Here is a 15713-nt window from a genome sequence, read left to right on the forward strand (position 1 = left end):
AAGATGGGGATATCGGCTCCGCATATCAAACTCAGACTCCCAGGTCGATGCCTCAGCAGGCTGACCTCTCAACTAAACACGAACAGAAGGGAAACTCTTCGATCTCAACTTACGAACCTGCCGGTCTAGAATAGCTACCGGCTCCTCCTCATAGGACAAGTCCTTGTCCAACTGGGCAGTGCTGAAATCTAACACGTGGGAAGGATCGCCGTGATACTTCCGAAGCATGGACACGTGAAACACTGGATGCACGGCTGATAAGCTCGGCGGCAATGCAAGTTTATAAGCCACCTCCCCCACTCGATCAAGAATCTTAAACGGGCCAATGAACCTAGGGCTAAGCTTGCCCTTCTTTCCAAATCTCATCACGCCCTTCATAGGCGACACCAGAAGCAACACCCGCTCGCCGACCATGAATGCCACATCACGAACCTTACGGTCGGCATAACTCTTTTGCCTGGATTGAGATGTATGAAGCCTATCCTGAATGATCCTGACCTTGTCCAAGGCATCCTGTACTGGATCCGTACCCAACAACTGAGCCTCTCCCGGCTCAAACCACCCAACTGGCGACCGACAACGCCTACCATATAAAGCCTCATAGGGAGCCATCTGAATGCTCGACCGGTAACTGTTGTTGTAGGCAAACTCCGCTAAAGGCAAAAACTGATCCCGCGAGCCTCCAAAGTCAATAACGCAAGCCCGGAGCATGTCCTCCAAAATCTGAATAGTACGCTCGGACTACCCGTCCGTCTGAGGATGAAATGCTGTGCTCAACTCAACCCGTGTGCCCAACTCACGGTGAACTGCCCTCCAGAAATGCGAGGTAAACTACGTACCTCGGTCCGAAATGATAGACACGGGCACACCATGAAGGCGAACAATCTCCCGGATATAGATCTCAACTAACCTCTCAGAAGAATAGGAGATTGCCATAGGAATGAAATGCGTTGACTTGGTCAGTCTATCAACAATAACCCACACTGTATCAAACTTCCTCTGAGTTCGTGGGAGTCCAATAACAAAGTCCATAGTGATATGCTCCCACTTCCACTCAGGAATATCAATCTTCTGGAACAAACCACCAGGTCTCTGATGCTCGTACTTTACCTGCTGACAATTCAAACACCAAGCCACATATGCAACAATATCCTTCTTCATCTTCCTCCACCAATAATGCTGCCACAAATCCTGATACATCTTAGCGGCGCCCCGATGAATAGAGTACCAGGAACTATGGTCCTCCTCTAAAATCAACTCTCGAAGTCCATCCACATTAGGCACACAAACTCGACCTTGTAGCCTCAAAACTCCATCATCTCCAACTGTAACCTACTTGGCACCTCGGTGCCGCACTGTCTCCCTGAGAACACACAAATGAGGATCATCGTACTACCGATCTCGGATGCGCTCAAATAATGAAGAGCGAGCGACTGTACAAGCTAACACACGGCAGGGCTTAGACACATCCAACCTTACGAACTGATTGGCCAAAGCCCGAACATTCAAAGCAAGCGGCCTCTCACCGACCGGAATATACACAAGACTACCCATACTGGCTGACTTCCCACTCAAAGCATCGGCCACCACATTGGCCTTTCCCGGATGATATAAGATGGTGATATCATAGTCCTTTAGTAGCTCCAACCACCTTCTCTGCCTCAAATTTAGCTCCTTCTGCTTGAACAAATACTGTAGACTCTTGTGATCCGTGAACACCTCGCATGACACGCCATACAGATAATGCCTCCAAATCTTCAACACGTGAACAATGGCTGCTAACTCCAAATCATGAACCGGATAGTTCTTCTCATGAATCTTCAACTGCCGCGAAGCATAAGCAATGACCTTGCCATCCTGCATCAACACCGCACCAAGTCCAATACGAGATGCGTCACAATAAACTGTATATGGCCCTGAACCTATGGGCAAAACCAACACTGGCGCCGTAGTCAAAGCTGTCTTGAGCTTTTGAAAGCTCGCCTCACACTCGTCCGACCACCTGAATTGGGCACCCTTCTGGTCAACCTGGTCATAGGGGATGCTATTGATGAAAACCCCTCCATAAACCGACGATAAAAGCCTGCCAAACCCAAGAAACTTCGGATCTCTATAGCTGATGCGGGTCTAGGCCAGTTCTTGAGTGCCTCTATCTTCTTCGGATCCACCTGAATACCCTCTGCTGAAACAACGTGACCCAAGAATGCAACTGAACTCAACCAGAACTCACATTTCAAAAACTTAGCATACAACTGACTATCTTTCAAAGTCTGAAGAACCACTCTCAAATGCTGCTCATGCTCCTCCCGGCTGCGGGAATAAATCAAAATATCATCAATGAAGATGATCACAAAGGAATCCAAATAAGGCCTGAAAACTTGGTTCATCAAATCCATGAAAGCTGCTAGGGCATTTGTAAATTCGAATGACATCACCAAGAACTCATAATGCTCGTACCGAGTGCGGAAAGCTGTCTTAGGGACATCGGATGCCCTAATCTTCAACTGATGGTAACCAAATCTCAAGTCGATCTTATAAAACACTTGGGCACCCTGAAGCTGGTCAAACAAATCATCAATACGCGGCAATGGGTACTTATTCTTGATTGTGACCTTGTTCAATTGCCGGTAATCTATACACATCCTCATCGATCCGTCCTTCTTCTTAACAAACAACACCGGCGCACCCCAAGGCGAGACACTAGGCCTAATAAAGCCCTAATCAAGCAAGTCTTGCAACTGCTCCTTCAATTCTTTCAACCCAGGCGGGGCCACACGATACGGCAGAATAGAAATGGGCTGAGTGCCCGAAGCCAAATCAATGCAGAAGTCAATATCCCTGTCGGGTGGCATACCCGGCAGGTCTGAAGGGAAAACATCAGGAAACTCACGAACAACAGGCACAGAATCCATAGAAGGAACCTCGGCACTAGAATCACGAACATATGAAAAATAGGCCAAACACCCCTTCTCGACCATACGCCAAGCCTTTATATATGAGATAACACGACGGGTATAATGACCAGGAGTTCCTCTCCACTCTAAACGAGGCAACCCCGGCAAGGCTAAGGTCACAGTCTTGGCATGACAGTCCAAGATAGCGTGGTAAGGTGATAGCCAGTCCATCCCCAATATGACATCAAAATCAACCATATCCAAAAGTAATAGGTCTACTCGAGTATCAAAACCCCCAATCACAACAATACAAGAACGATGGACACGATCTACCACAATAGAATCACCCACCAGTGTAGACACATATACAGGAGCACTCAAAGAATCACTAGGCATAACCAGATACGGTGCAAAATAAGATGACACATAGGAGTATGTAGACCCTGGATCAAATAGAACTGAAGCATCTCTACTACAAAACAGAACAATACCTGTGATAACTGCATCAGAAGCCTAAGCCTCAGACCTGGCTGGAAGGGCATAACATCGGGGCTGAGCCCCACCACTCTGAACTACATCTCTAGGACGATCCCCTGCTGGCTGGCCTCCACCTCTAGCGGCCTAATCTCCACCTCTAATACCTCTACCCTACCTCTAGCACCTCTACCTCCACCTCTAGCTGGCTATGGAACACTCAGTGCCTGAACCACGGCACGGGAACCCTAGTGCTGAGAACTGCTCGACGCTCGAGGGCAAAATTTAGCGATATGCCTCATGTCGCCACAAGTAAAACAGGCCCTCGGCTGCTAGGGCTGACGACCCTGAAAACTCTAAAACGGAGGTGCACTGATAGGAGCTGGCGGTGCACGGTAGGACTGCTGATCAGAATACTGCATATGAGAACCACGACCACTTGAAGCACCGTGAGAAACCTGAAATGCTGACTGAAAAGGCCTAGGAGGATGGCCTCTACCAAAGAATCCCTGCCTCCAGATGAGGCACCACTGAATCTGCCTGAATGACGAGGCCTCTTGTCAGACCCCTGACCGCTCCCTTGTGACAGAACCATCTCAACTCTCCTGGCCACATTGGCCGCCTACTGAAAAGAAATCTCATTCCCCGTCTCCTTAGCCATCTGCAATCGAATAGGCTGAATGAGTTCCTCAATGAAACTCCTCACTCTCTCTTTCTCAGTGGGAAGTATAAGAAGAGCCTGACGGGCCAAGTCAATAAATCTGGTCTCGTACTGAGTAACAGTCATAGAACCCTACTGGAGACGCTCAAACTACCTCCGATAGTTCTCCCTCTGAGTGATAGGAAGAAACTTCTCCAAGAATAGCTGAGAAAACTGATCCCAAGTCAGAGCTGGTGACCCAGCTGGCCTAGCCAAACAATAATCTCTCCACCAAGCCTTGTCGGGTCCAGACAGTTGAAAAATAGCGAAATCGACCCTATTGGTCTCCACTATCCCCATGTTCCTGAGAACCTCATGACAGCTGTCTAAATAATCCTGGGGATCCTTAGAAGATGCACCGCTGAAAGTAATAGTGAAGAGCTTGGTGGACCTGTCCAATCTCCACAAGGCATCAGCAGACATAGCTGCTCCATCACCGGTCTGAGCTACCACACCCGGCTGAACTGCTCCAACTGGCTGAGCTGTTGGAGTCTGAAACTGGGGAGCCATCTGCTCCGGAGTGCGGGTAGCGGAAGTCTGTGCTCCTCCTCCAGCCTGAGAGACAGCTGGTGCTACAAGTAACCCTGCCCGAGTGACACTCTCAATAAGGCCCACTAGACGGACCAGAGCATCCTGAAGTATTGAGGTAGCAATGAACCACTCTAGGACCTGAGCTGGGCCCACCGGAACTGCCTAGGCCGGAACCTCATCATCAAACTCAACCTGAGGCTCCGCCGCTGGTGATGCTGTTCTGGCTGGGCTCTGCCCCTGCCTCAGCCTCTAGCACGGCCTCGCCCTCGCCCTCTGCCCCTCGTGGGAGCTGCTGCTAGGGGCTCGGGCAGCTGATCAGCGGATGAAGAAGCGCGTGTTCTCTCTGTCTGCGAAAGAACAGAGTAGACGTTCAATTAGCATTGAGAAACCAAACCGCACGACAGGAAGGAATAGATGTGAAGTTTTTCCTAACTCTGTAGCCTCTGGGGGATAGATAAAGACGTCTCCGTACCGATCCCTCAGACTCTACTAAGCTTGTCCGTGAATTGTGAGACCTAAGTAACCTGGCTTTGATACCAACTTGTCATGACCCGGATTTCCCACCCTCGGGAGTCGTGATGGCGCCTACTAGTGAAAGCTAGGCAAGCCAACCATTTGTACTTTTTACCTTTTTCCCATTTTAATCCTCTAACAATTAAGAACCAACATTAAATAATCAGCGGAATCTAATAAGCGGAAGACTGAAATACAATATTTTAACAATGATGCCAATACCGATCCATAACATAAACTACCCAGAACTAGTGTCACAATTTCATAGACTGTCTAAGAATGCTACAAATAAGGGTCCGAAAGATAAATACAACGCTATCTCTGAAATACATAAAAGAAATAGAATGAAAGGATAGAAGGAGACGCCAAGGCTTGCGGATGCCTGCAGGACTACCTCGATCCCCGAATGAACTAAAGGCAGCAACCCAAAGCTAAGGTCCGTATGCTTCAGTACCGGGATCTGCACAAAAGAGTGCAGAGTGTAGTATCAGCACAACCGACCCCATGTGCTGGTAAGTGCCTAGCCTAGCCTCGGCGAAGTAGTGTCGAGGCTAGGACCAGACTACCAAATAAACCTGTGCAGTTGAATCATGTACATCGAAAAATAAAGGCAGATATTTACAGTTAAAGATGGAAGGGGAAAAGCATGTTGCGGGGAGTATCAGATAACAACAGAATACCAGAGAGGAATGTAAACAAAACCAAAATTCAATTGCTAACAAGAATAAGAAACAAACACAATATTCACTTTCATCTCTTTCTTGTTGCAGGCGTGCAACCCGATCCCATTTCAAATATCTCGTTGCAAGCGTGCAACCCGATCCTATTTCATATATCTTGTTGCAGGTGTGCAACCCGATCCCATTTTATTTATCTTGTTGCAAGCGTGCAACCCGATCCCATTTCATTTATCTTATTGCAGGCATGCAACCCGATGCCATTTTAAATATTACCGTGGCGGCGTGCCACCCGCTCCCATTCATATATCCTATTGCAGACGTGCAACCCGATCCCATTTCAAATAAACATCAATCACAAAAGAATCCCGGCAAGGGAACAAGAGTATAACAAAAATCATATCCCGGCAAGGGCAACAATATCAAAAGCAATAACATCCCGGCAAGGGAGATAACATTAAAAGCAACAACATCCCGGTGAGGGAGATAACATTAAAAGCAACAACATCCCGACAAGGGAGACAATATCATAATCCTCTTCTTTTTTTCACATTTACTTCACAACTCAATTCACAACTTGAGCCAATGCTCTATAATGCTTAATTGCCAATAATTCTTCCAAAAATCACTTTGCAACTTGAGCCAACTCATCAAGGTTCAATTACCAATATTACTACCACAAGCCTCGTTCAACAATAGAAATTCTCACATGAGGCATGAAAAATACAAAACGGGGTCACATTAATCATAGTATAAGATTCACGGGAATGCTTGACACCAACGTATAGATACTCGTTACCATGCCTATACGTCGTACTCAACAATTAACACATAGAAAATATGACACAACTCCTAATCCCTCAAGCTAAGGTTAGACCAAACACTTACCTCGATGCCACAAACACAATTCAAGCCTCAACTACCGCTTTACCTCTTGTTTCCACCATCGACTCTCTTGTATCTAGCCACAATTTAATTAATACCATTAATAAATGCTAAATGAATCAATTCTAATGCATGAAAATGGGTTTTCAAATGTTTTCCCCAAAAAGTCAAAAATCGACCCCCGGGCCCGCTTGGCCCAAACCCGAAATTCGGACCAAAACCCGATTACCATTTATCCCCGAGCCCGGATATAGGTTTTGGAATCCGACCTCAATTTGAGGTCTAAATACCCAAATTTCAATATTCTTAGGTTTTACCCAAAATTCCCAATTCCACCATGAAAACCCTAGATTCTAGGATGAAATCTTGTAAAAAGAAGTTAAGAAGTGAAAGAAATGAGTTTAAAATCACTTACTTGTGCTTTGGGGAAGAAAGAGTGTTTGAAAAATCGCCCCTTATGTTATAGGTTTCTGAAAATGGAGAAAATAACTGAAAGGTCCCGTTTATATACTCCTCTCAGAGCCTCACTGCGGACCGCATAAAAGGATTACGGCCGCGGAGCTCCACCGCGGACCGAAAAATATCGAGCGCGGCCGCGAAGGCTTGGCCTTACTCACCGCGGACCTCATAAATCCCACAGCGGTCGCGAGAAATCACTGCGGACCGCAAAGCCGGGTTCAGAGACCTGCAACTTCTCTGAACCTGCAACAGTTATTTTCTAAGTCTAAATGCACTCTGTGGCCTATCCAAAACTCACACGAGCCCTCGGGGCTCCAAAACAAACATGCACGCAAGTCCAAAAGCATCACACGGACTTGCTTGTGCGGTCAAAGCATCAGAATAACATCAATAACCATGAATTTAACATCAAAATCAAAGAAAAATCTCATGAACTCTTAAGTTCAACCAATGGTCCGATCCACGTCATTTCAAGTCCGTTTCTTACCAAATTTTACATGCTCAACTTAAATCACATATAAGACCTGTACCGGGCTCCGGAACCGAAATACGGGCCCGATACCATCAAATTAAATTACATTCAAATTTACAAAAACTCTAAGAATTTCAGTTAAACAATTTTCTTCAAAAATTCATTTCTCGGGCTTGGGACCTTGGAATTTGATTCCGGGCATACGCCCAAGTCCCATATTTTCCTACGGACCCTCCGGGACCGTCAAATCACGGGTCTGGGTCCGTTTACCCAAAGTGTTGAACGAAGTCAACCTAAATTCATTTTAAAAGCAAAACTCATCATTTTTCACAGATTTTCACATAATGGTTTTCCGTATACACGCCCGGACTGGGCATGCAAATCGGGGTGAGACAAAAAGGAGGTTTAAGGCCTCAGAACACAGAATTTATTTCCAAAACAAGTGATGACCTTTTGGGTCATCACAAACTTCTTAAATTTTCAAAAATTTTGGCAGAGTCTCCCCTGTAAATTGGACTATCCAAAAAAATATTCCTGTCACAAATACCACAATTACACCAACCACAACCAAATATACTATAACAGGCCATTCATAGGCACCATATTAGTTTATAAACTAATTACCCACACTCCGGCAAGGAGGTACCTCAATAACCAACCAAAATTTAAAGCACAACACTTCAACAAAAAGTAAACAACTTTAATGAATTAAATATACTCTGTCATGGTAATAAATTATTTAATAACTGAATATACTCTAACACAAACTAAATTACTTCACAACTAAGTATAATCTAGCAAGGGCAAAAACACATGTTAACTTATATTTAATAAATGAGATATAAATGTCAAGCCAAACCTAGGTTCACATACCTGTTCCTCAAATAAAAAAGGATACTTCTTTTTCATATCTTCCTCGACCTTCTACATAGCCTCTTTTGAATCATGATTACTCCACAAAACTTTTACCGATGCTATATCTTTTGTTCTCAACTTTCTTACTTGCCTATCGAGAATTTCTATAGGTACCTCTTCATAAGTCAATCTTTCTTTAATTTCTATGGTGTCCACAAGTATTACATGCGGCTCATCATAAATGTACTTTCTAAGCATAGACAAATGAAAGACAGGATGAACAGAGGACAAATCAACGGGCAACGCTAGTTCATAAGCCACTTTTCCCTTCTTTTCTATAATCTCATAAGGTCCGATAAACCTAGGACTAAGTTTCCCTTTCTTACCAAACCTCATAACTCCTTTCATTGGTAAAACACCTTGTCACCAACCATGAACTCTAAGTCACGATGCCTCTTATCAGAATAGGACTTTTGACGACTCTGAGCCGCTTTTAGTCTTTCTCTGATTAGCTGGACTTTCTCTAAGGCCTCACAAACAAACTCTGGACCAACCAAAGGCACCTCTGCTGGTTCAAACCAACCCACTGGAGACCTATATCTTCGCCCATACAACGCTTATAAAGAGCCATACCAATGTTGTCCTGATAGATGTTATTGTAAGCAAATTCTATAAGTGGCAAGTGATCATCCCAATTACCTCCAAAATATATCACACATGCTCGCAACATATCTTCGAGAGTCTGAATGGTCATTTTTGCCGGACCATCGGTCTGTGGATGGAAAGCGGTGCTCAAATAGACCTTGGTGCCTAATCTTTTTTGAAATACCTTCCAAAAATGCGCCGTGAACTGAGGGCCTCTGTCAGATATGATTGAAACTAGAGGACCATGCAATCAGACTATTTCTTTGATGTACAACTGTGCATACTGCTCTGCGAAATCTGTCGTCTTTACTGGTAGGAAATGTGTGTACTTTGTCTGTCGATCTACAATAACCCAAGTTGAATCATGCTTAAGGTATGCGCGAGGCAGACCTACTACAAAATTCTTATTAATCATCTCCCATTTCAATTGTGGTATCTCTATATCCTGAGCTAGGCCACCAGGCCTCTGATGCTCGGCTTTGACTTACTGGCAATTCAAACATTTGGCCACATAATCTGCTACTTGATTCTTCATGCCTTTCCACCAATACAACTCTTTCAAGTCCAGATAGATTTTGGTAGCACCTGGGTGGATAGAGTACCTCGAACTGGGAGCTTCTTCCATTATGATCTTCCTAAGCCCATCTGCATCTGGTACACATAACCGATCATTCAACTTCAAAACTCCATCACTTCCTAGAGTGTAAGCAGTGATTTCTTTGTTTCTGACTCCTTCTTGTAACTTTACTAAGTATGGATCTTCGTCCTGCTTAGCCTTAACATACGCAACAAGAGAGGATTGCACTAAGGCATAAGCAGTTATACCTCCTTCTTCGGTCTCATCCAATTTAATTTCATCATTTGCCAGTTTTTGAATTTCTCGACTTAAAGTTTGCCTTTGTACTGCAAGATGGTCCAAGACACCCGTTGACTTCCTACTAAGTGCATCTGCTACCGCATTAACTTTGCCCAGGTGATAAAGGATATTGATGTCATAATCCTTCAATAGCTCGAGCCACCTTCTCTGTCTCAAATTTAATTCTTTCTGCTTGAAAATGTATTAGAGGCTTTTGTGATATGTAAACACTTCAGAATGCATGCCATAAAGGTAGTGTCGCCATATCTTTAATGCAAACACCACTGTTGCAAGCTCCAAGTCGTATGTGGGATAGTTCTTCTCATGATTCTTTAACTGCCTGGAAGCATAAGCAATAACTTTTCCATCTTGCAGAAGAACACAACCAAGACCAACTCTGGATGCATCACAATACATTGTGAACCCACCCAAACTTGTCGGCAAGGTTAACATAGGTGTTGTGGTCAACCTATTATTTAACTCTTGAAAAATCCGCTCACAAGCGTCTGACCACTAGAACTTAACTGCTTTCTAGGTCAACTTAGTTAGTGGAGCTGCAAGTGAGGAAAATCTTTCTACAAACCTTCTATAGTAGCCAGCTAATCCCAAGAAACTCCTGATTTCGGTTAGCATTGTCAGCCTTGGCTAGTTCTTGACTGCTTCTATCTTCTGAGGGTCTACTTTTATGCCTTCACTAGATACCACGTGGCCTAAGAATGCCATCGACTGCAACCAGAACTCACATTTTGAAAACCTGGCATAGAGCTCATTCTTCTTCAAGGTCTGCAAGGCTATTCTGAGGTGTTCAACATGCTCCTCTTAGAGTATACCAAAATATTGTCTATAAACACGATAATAAAGGTATCAAGGAATGGCTTGAAAACTCTGTTCATGAGGTCCATGAATGCAGCTGGAGCATTTGTCAACCCGAAGGACATTACTAGAAATTCATAGTGCCCGTAGCGAGTTCTAAAGGCTGCTTTAGATATATCCTCTTCTCTGATTCTCAGCTGATGGTACCCCGACCTCAAGTGTATCTTTGAAAAGTACTTTGCACCCTGAAGTTGATCAAATAAATTATCAATTTTGGCCAGTGGGTACTTGTTCTTGATGGTAACTTTATTCAACTGTTGATAGTCGACGCACATCCTGAGAGACCCATCTTTCTTCTTGACAAATAGGACCGGGGCACCCTACGGTGAAACACTAGGCCTGATGAATCCCTTGTCAAGAAGGTTTTTCAACTGTTCCCTCAACTCATTAAGTTTTGTTGGAGCCATCCTATAAGGAGGTATAGATATGGGCTGAGTTCCTGGTATGAGATCGATGCCAAAGTCTATGATTCTTTCAGGGGAAAGTCCGGGAAGGTCATATGGGAAAACTTCTGGAAATTCTCTAACAACTGGCACAGACTGAAGAGCTGGTGGTTTTGATTCTGGATTAATGATGTGAGCCAAATAGGCGAGACACCCCTTATTGATCATTCGTTGTGCCTTATGGTAAGAATAAACTTACCTACAAGCGATGCTAAACTACCCTTCCACTCTAAGACTTCTTCATTTGGAAATTGGAACCTGACTATCTTGGCACGATAATCTAACATGTCATAGCAGGAAGACAACCAATCCATACCCATGATCACATCGAAATCCACCATTTCTAACTCTATGGGATTAGCCTCGGTGTTGTGACCTGGGACCGAGACTATACATCCTCTATAGACTCTTGTGTCTTTCATCGACTCGCCAACTGGAGTAGATACTAGGAATGGCTCATTAAGCTGTTCAGGTTCTAGCCCGAGGTTAATTGCAAAGTATGGAGTCACGTACGAAAACGTTGAACCTGGATCAATTATGGCATAAACGTTATATGAGCAGACTAGAAGTATACCTGTAATAAATTTTGCAGATGCCTCTGCACTTTGCCGATCAGTGTAGCAAACAAACGGGGTTGTCCCCCTCCCTGAGTAACTCAATCTGCACCTCTGCCTGCCCCATGCCTAGTGTGATTATGCAACCACGAGCCTGAGGTAGTACAACTGTAGTAGCTGAGGAACTAGAAGGACGAGTTGATCCCCCACTGAAATTACGTTGCAACTTTGGATAGTTGGCCTTTATATGACCAATGTCTCCGCAATGATAGCAACCATGAAACCCGAGCTTGCACTGGTCTGAATGTTGCCGCTTACATGTACTACAAAGACCTTGTTGTTCTGAATGTTGCTCAACATGACTCTACCTATATGAGGATGGTGTCCTAAAATTCTAATTCTTGCGAGACTGGTTTCCATAACTCTGAGTACGTCTGAAAGAAGACCCACCACCTGACTGATGAATGGACTAGTTGGTAATGACTCCTTATTGAAGGAACCCCTTCCTCCTCCGCTGGATGTACCATTAAACCCGCCCGCTATCCGGGCTTTCTTGTTATGCTCTTTTTCTTCTCTCCTTTGTTGTTAGTCTTTTTCTAAGTGCTTGGCGAATCCCACAACAGAGGAGAAAGTTGTCATTCCTACCGTTGCAGCTGATGTCGTATCCTTAATATGGTAAGCCAAACCGCCAATAAACCTGCGGATCGTTGCTTTTTCTGTCTTAACCATGTGAGGAGCATACTTAGCCAAACTTATGAATTCCATGTAGTACTCTTGCACACTTTTGTTCCCTTGCTTAAGCTGCACGAACTCTGTAGCCTTAGCTTCCATATCCTCTTCTGGTATAAAATTAGCCATGAATGTCTCTTCAAATTCTTCCCAAGTAGGCGGACCATCATCTTCATCTCTTTCCTTTTCCCACTTCTCAAACCAAGTGCCAGCCATATCTCTAAGCTGGTAGGCAGCCAACTCCACAGCTTCATCACCAAATTCCTTCATCGCTCGGAGGGCTTTCTTGACACCCTCAAGCCACAACATTGGATCTTCGTCAACTATAGTACCAAGGAACAATAGAGGACTCAGCTTTAAAAATTCATTCACTCTTGAGGACTCAGAATTGTTATGTCTATTTGATTGAGGTGGAAACTCATCTCTTCTCTCGTTTCGGTTGGCCATGAAGGCTTTAAACATCTCCATAGCACTGTTAACAGCATTAAACATCTGACCCACCTCTGGAGATATAGTTATCTGAGCCGGAATTGCTGTTGGGGGTGGCACTGGATCCTAAGGTACTTGCTCATCATGCTCCACCCCTTCTTCATGCTCAAACCGGGGTACTTGAACCCCATTTGTGGATTTACCTTTCCTTTATGAGTTGAAGCCTTCTTAGTTCTACCTTGAGCCACAATAGTAGCAATAGTTTCTTGAGCAACATCTTGATTGTCGGTGTCAGAGTTGCGAGTACGAGCCATTTCTGCGAGTTTTGGAGAAACGAATACATTAGATAATTTCTTAGAGGTAGGCTCTACTACACGATCTAAAGTATGAAAAAAATAAGACTTTTCCTAAATGCTTGTAGCCTCCTACTTATAAGTATGGTGCGCTTCATACCCATAAAAAAGACTCTGCTGACACGGCTTCATAGAGCCCTAGGACTCCATAAACCTGAGGTTCTAATACCAAGTTTGTCACGACCCATTTTCTAAATAAGCCGTGACCGGCACCTGGTCACTAAATTTGACCAAGCGATCCACCTATGCTTATCAAAATTGTTATAACCTAAAACTTTATATGCAACAAGGCAATACTTTAACGAAATACATTTAATTAAATTAAATATCTAAAATAAATCAACTCCAAAAATTTATTCGTAGTAACTACTAAAATATTGCAAATTTATTGTCAAAAACACCTGAATCTTAACCCACCGACTGTGTCTATGAAGCCTCTACTGATAAACTGACGCATTGCTCAGGACATGAGATTTCCTGGCCAGTTCTCTAAGTAAACAAAGAAATAGCTAAATAATGACGACTCAAAGGAGTACTCCACGAACAAAGGCAGAGCTCACCAATAGCACTAGAAGTGAGGGAAGCCCGTAGCCTGCTCGCCTGCACAATCGGTTCCTATGTTGAACCACAGACCAACATAGGTACCCAAAAGAGAACATCAGTACCATCCATTGTACTCAGCGAGTCTCAACGACAGGTGGGGGGGGGGGGGGAATTTTAATAAAATATACATTATGAGCAAAGATTCTAAATGCATAGAAAACATAAAGCTTCAAAGAACAATACTAAAATAATTGCATAATAGCACTTTATAAATATTCGAAAAGAAATTCTTTTCTTTTTCTTTCTTATAGAAAAAATACTTCACTTTATACTTCGGGAGTTCCAACTATCCTGACTTATTCGATCCCAACCTGATCAAATAGGCCCAATCCACGAGGTGCCACTCGCTTCATGGTTATTAGCGCTCATGTATCATACCTTAGCTTGGCTAGGCGAATTCTCAGCAACGAGACCCTCGGCTCGTGTGCTCCCTACTTTGGCACAAGTAGTTTCAGGAAGTCAACGCCTTGATCAGGACCCTCGGCCTAGAAGATGACCCCTTCTTAGAATAGAGGATACTCCAAAAAAAAAAAAATACTTTAATAATAAATTGTTCCGTGTGACCTTGCTAGGATCTAAATCAACTTCTCAACTTTCTTGACCATTCAAGTCTAAATCTTTTCTGGAACATCCTATACATACTCATACTGGTATCCTTAAATGTAAAGCATGGCATAAGAATGAAATAACATTCAAAAGTATTTCTAAAGATTCTTGCTTCTTCATGAATTTTTCAACATGAAAACGACATATAAGAATAATACAAAAATCTGAAAATTTATGCACATATATCAGAATAAATCATCTAAACTTTAACTAGAATAGTTCTAAGCTAATAGATACTCACTCGCTCCAATTAAGTACATATTAACTCTTTTAAGCAATTCGTCAAATAACTTCTATGCGTGCTTTTGTGAGTTAAACCACTTTAGTAAATGGTTATATCAACTCACCTCAAAATTCCTCAAGCCAATACGGCCCCCGTCTAATTTATACTCGTCAAACAATTAATTCTACAACAACCAGTGTATTTTAATTAATTTCAAAGTTTCACCCCTAAACATGGAACTAACTGTATCAACAGAGAAAGAAGGGAATTAACAATTCAATTTTTACCTATTACTACTGTAGGATAATTGACAATAGGAATTTTATATACCTGATTTCAAGAACTAGTGATTTGTAAAGAAACCCAGAACTTTTCGTTACTTGCGTGAATCTATTTCGTGGTTGCCTCTAGCGTCCTGTTTGCTTTGTTTTGTTTAAGGCTTTTTAAGCCTTTTGCCTTTTGAAAGGAAGATACATTTTTTTGTATAAGGCTTTAAGCCTTTGTTTACAACAGCCACTCCATGGGCTTTAGGCAAAATTTTTTTTTTTGACTTAACTAATAATTAATGATACATACTTTTAATAATTAATAATATTAAAATTATTAATATTTTCCTAATTGTATATCCAATTATTTATAAATAGAGAAATAACTCAAAAGTCAATCACAGGGTTTAAATCAGTAATAGAAGTATAATTTAAGGAAAATAAATTAAATTCTATATTTAGGCGTGTCTTGAAACTTTTATATATTTGAGGAGTGTTATATTTTTAAGCATGACTAGCAACATTAGATGTAAGACGGAAAGGAAATTTCATGGATGGGGTAGCAAACAAGGTGATGAATATATATATATATATATATATATATATATATATATATATATATATATATATATATATATATATATATATATATATATATATATATATATATATA

Source organism: Nicotiana attenuata, unplaced genomic scaffold (assembly GCF_001879085.1).
Source record: "Nicotiana attenuata strain UT unplaced genomic scaffold, NIATTr2, whole genome shotgun sequence".
Taxonomy (NCBI): domain Eukaryota; kingdom Viridiplantae; phylum Streptophyta; class Magnoliopsida; order Solanales; family Solanaceae; genus Nicotiana; species Nicotiana attenuata.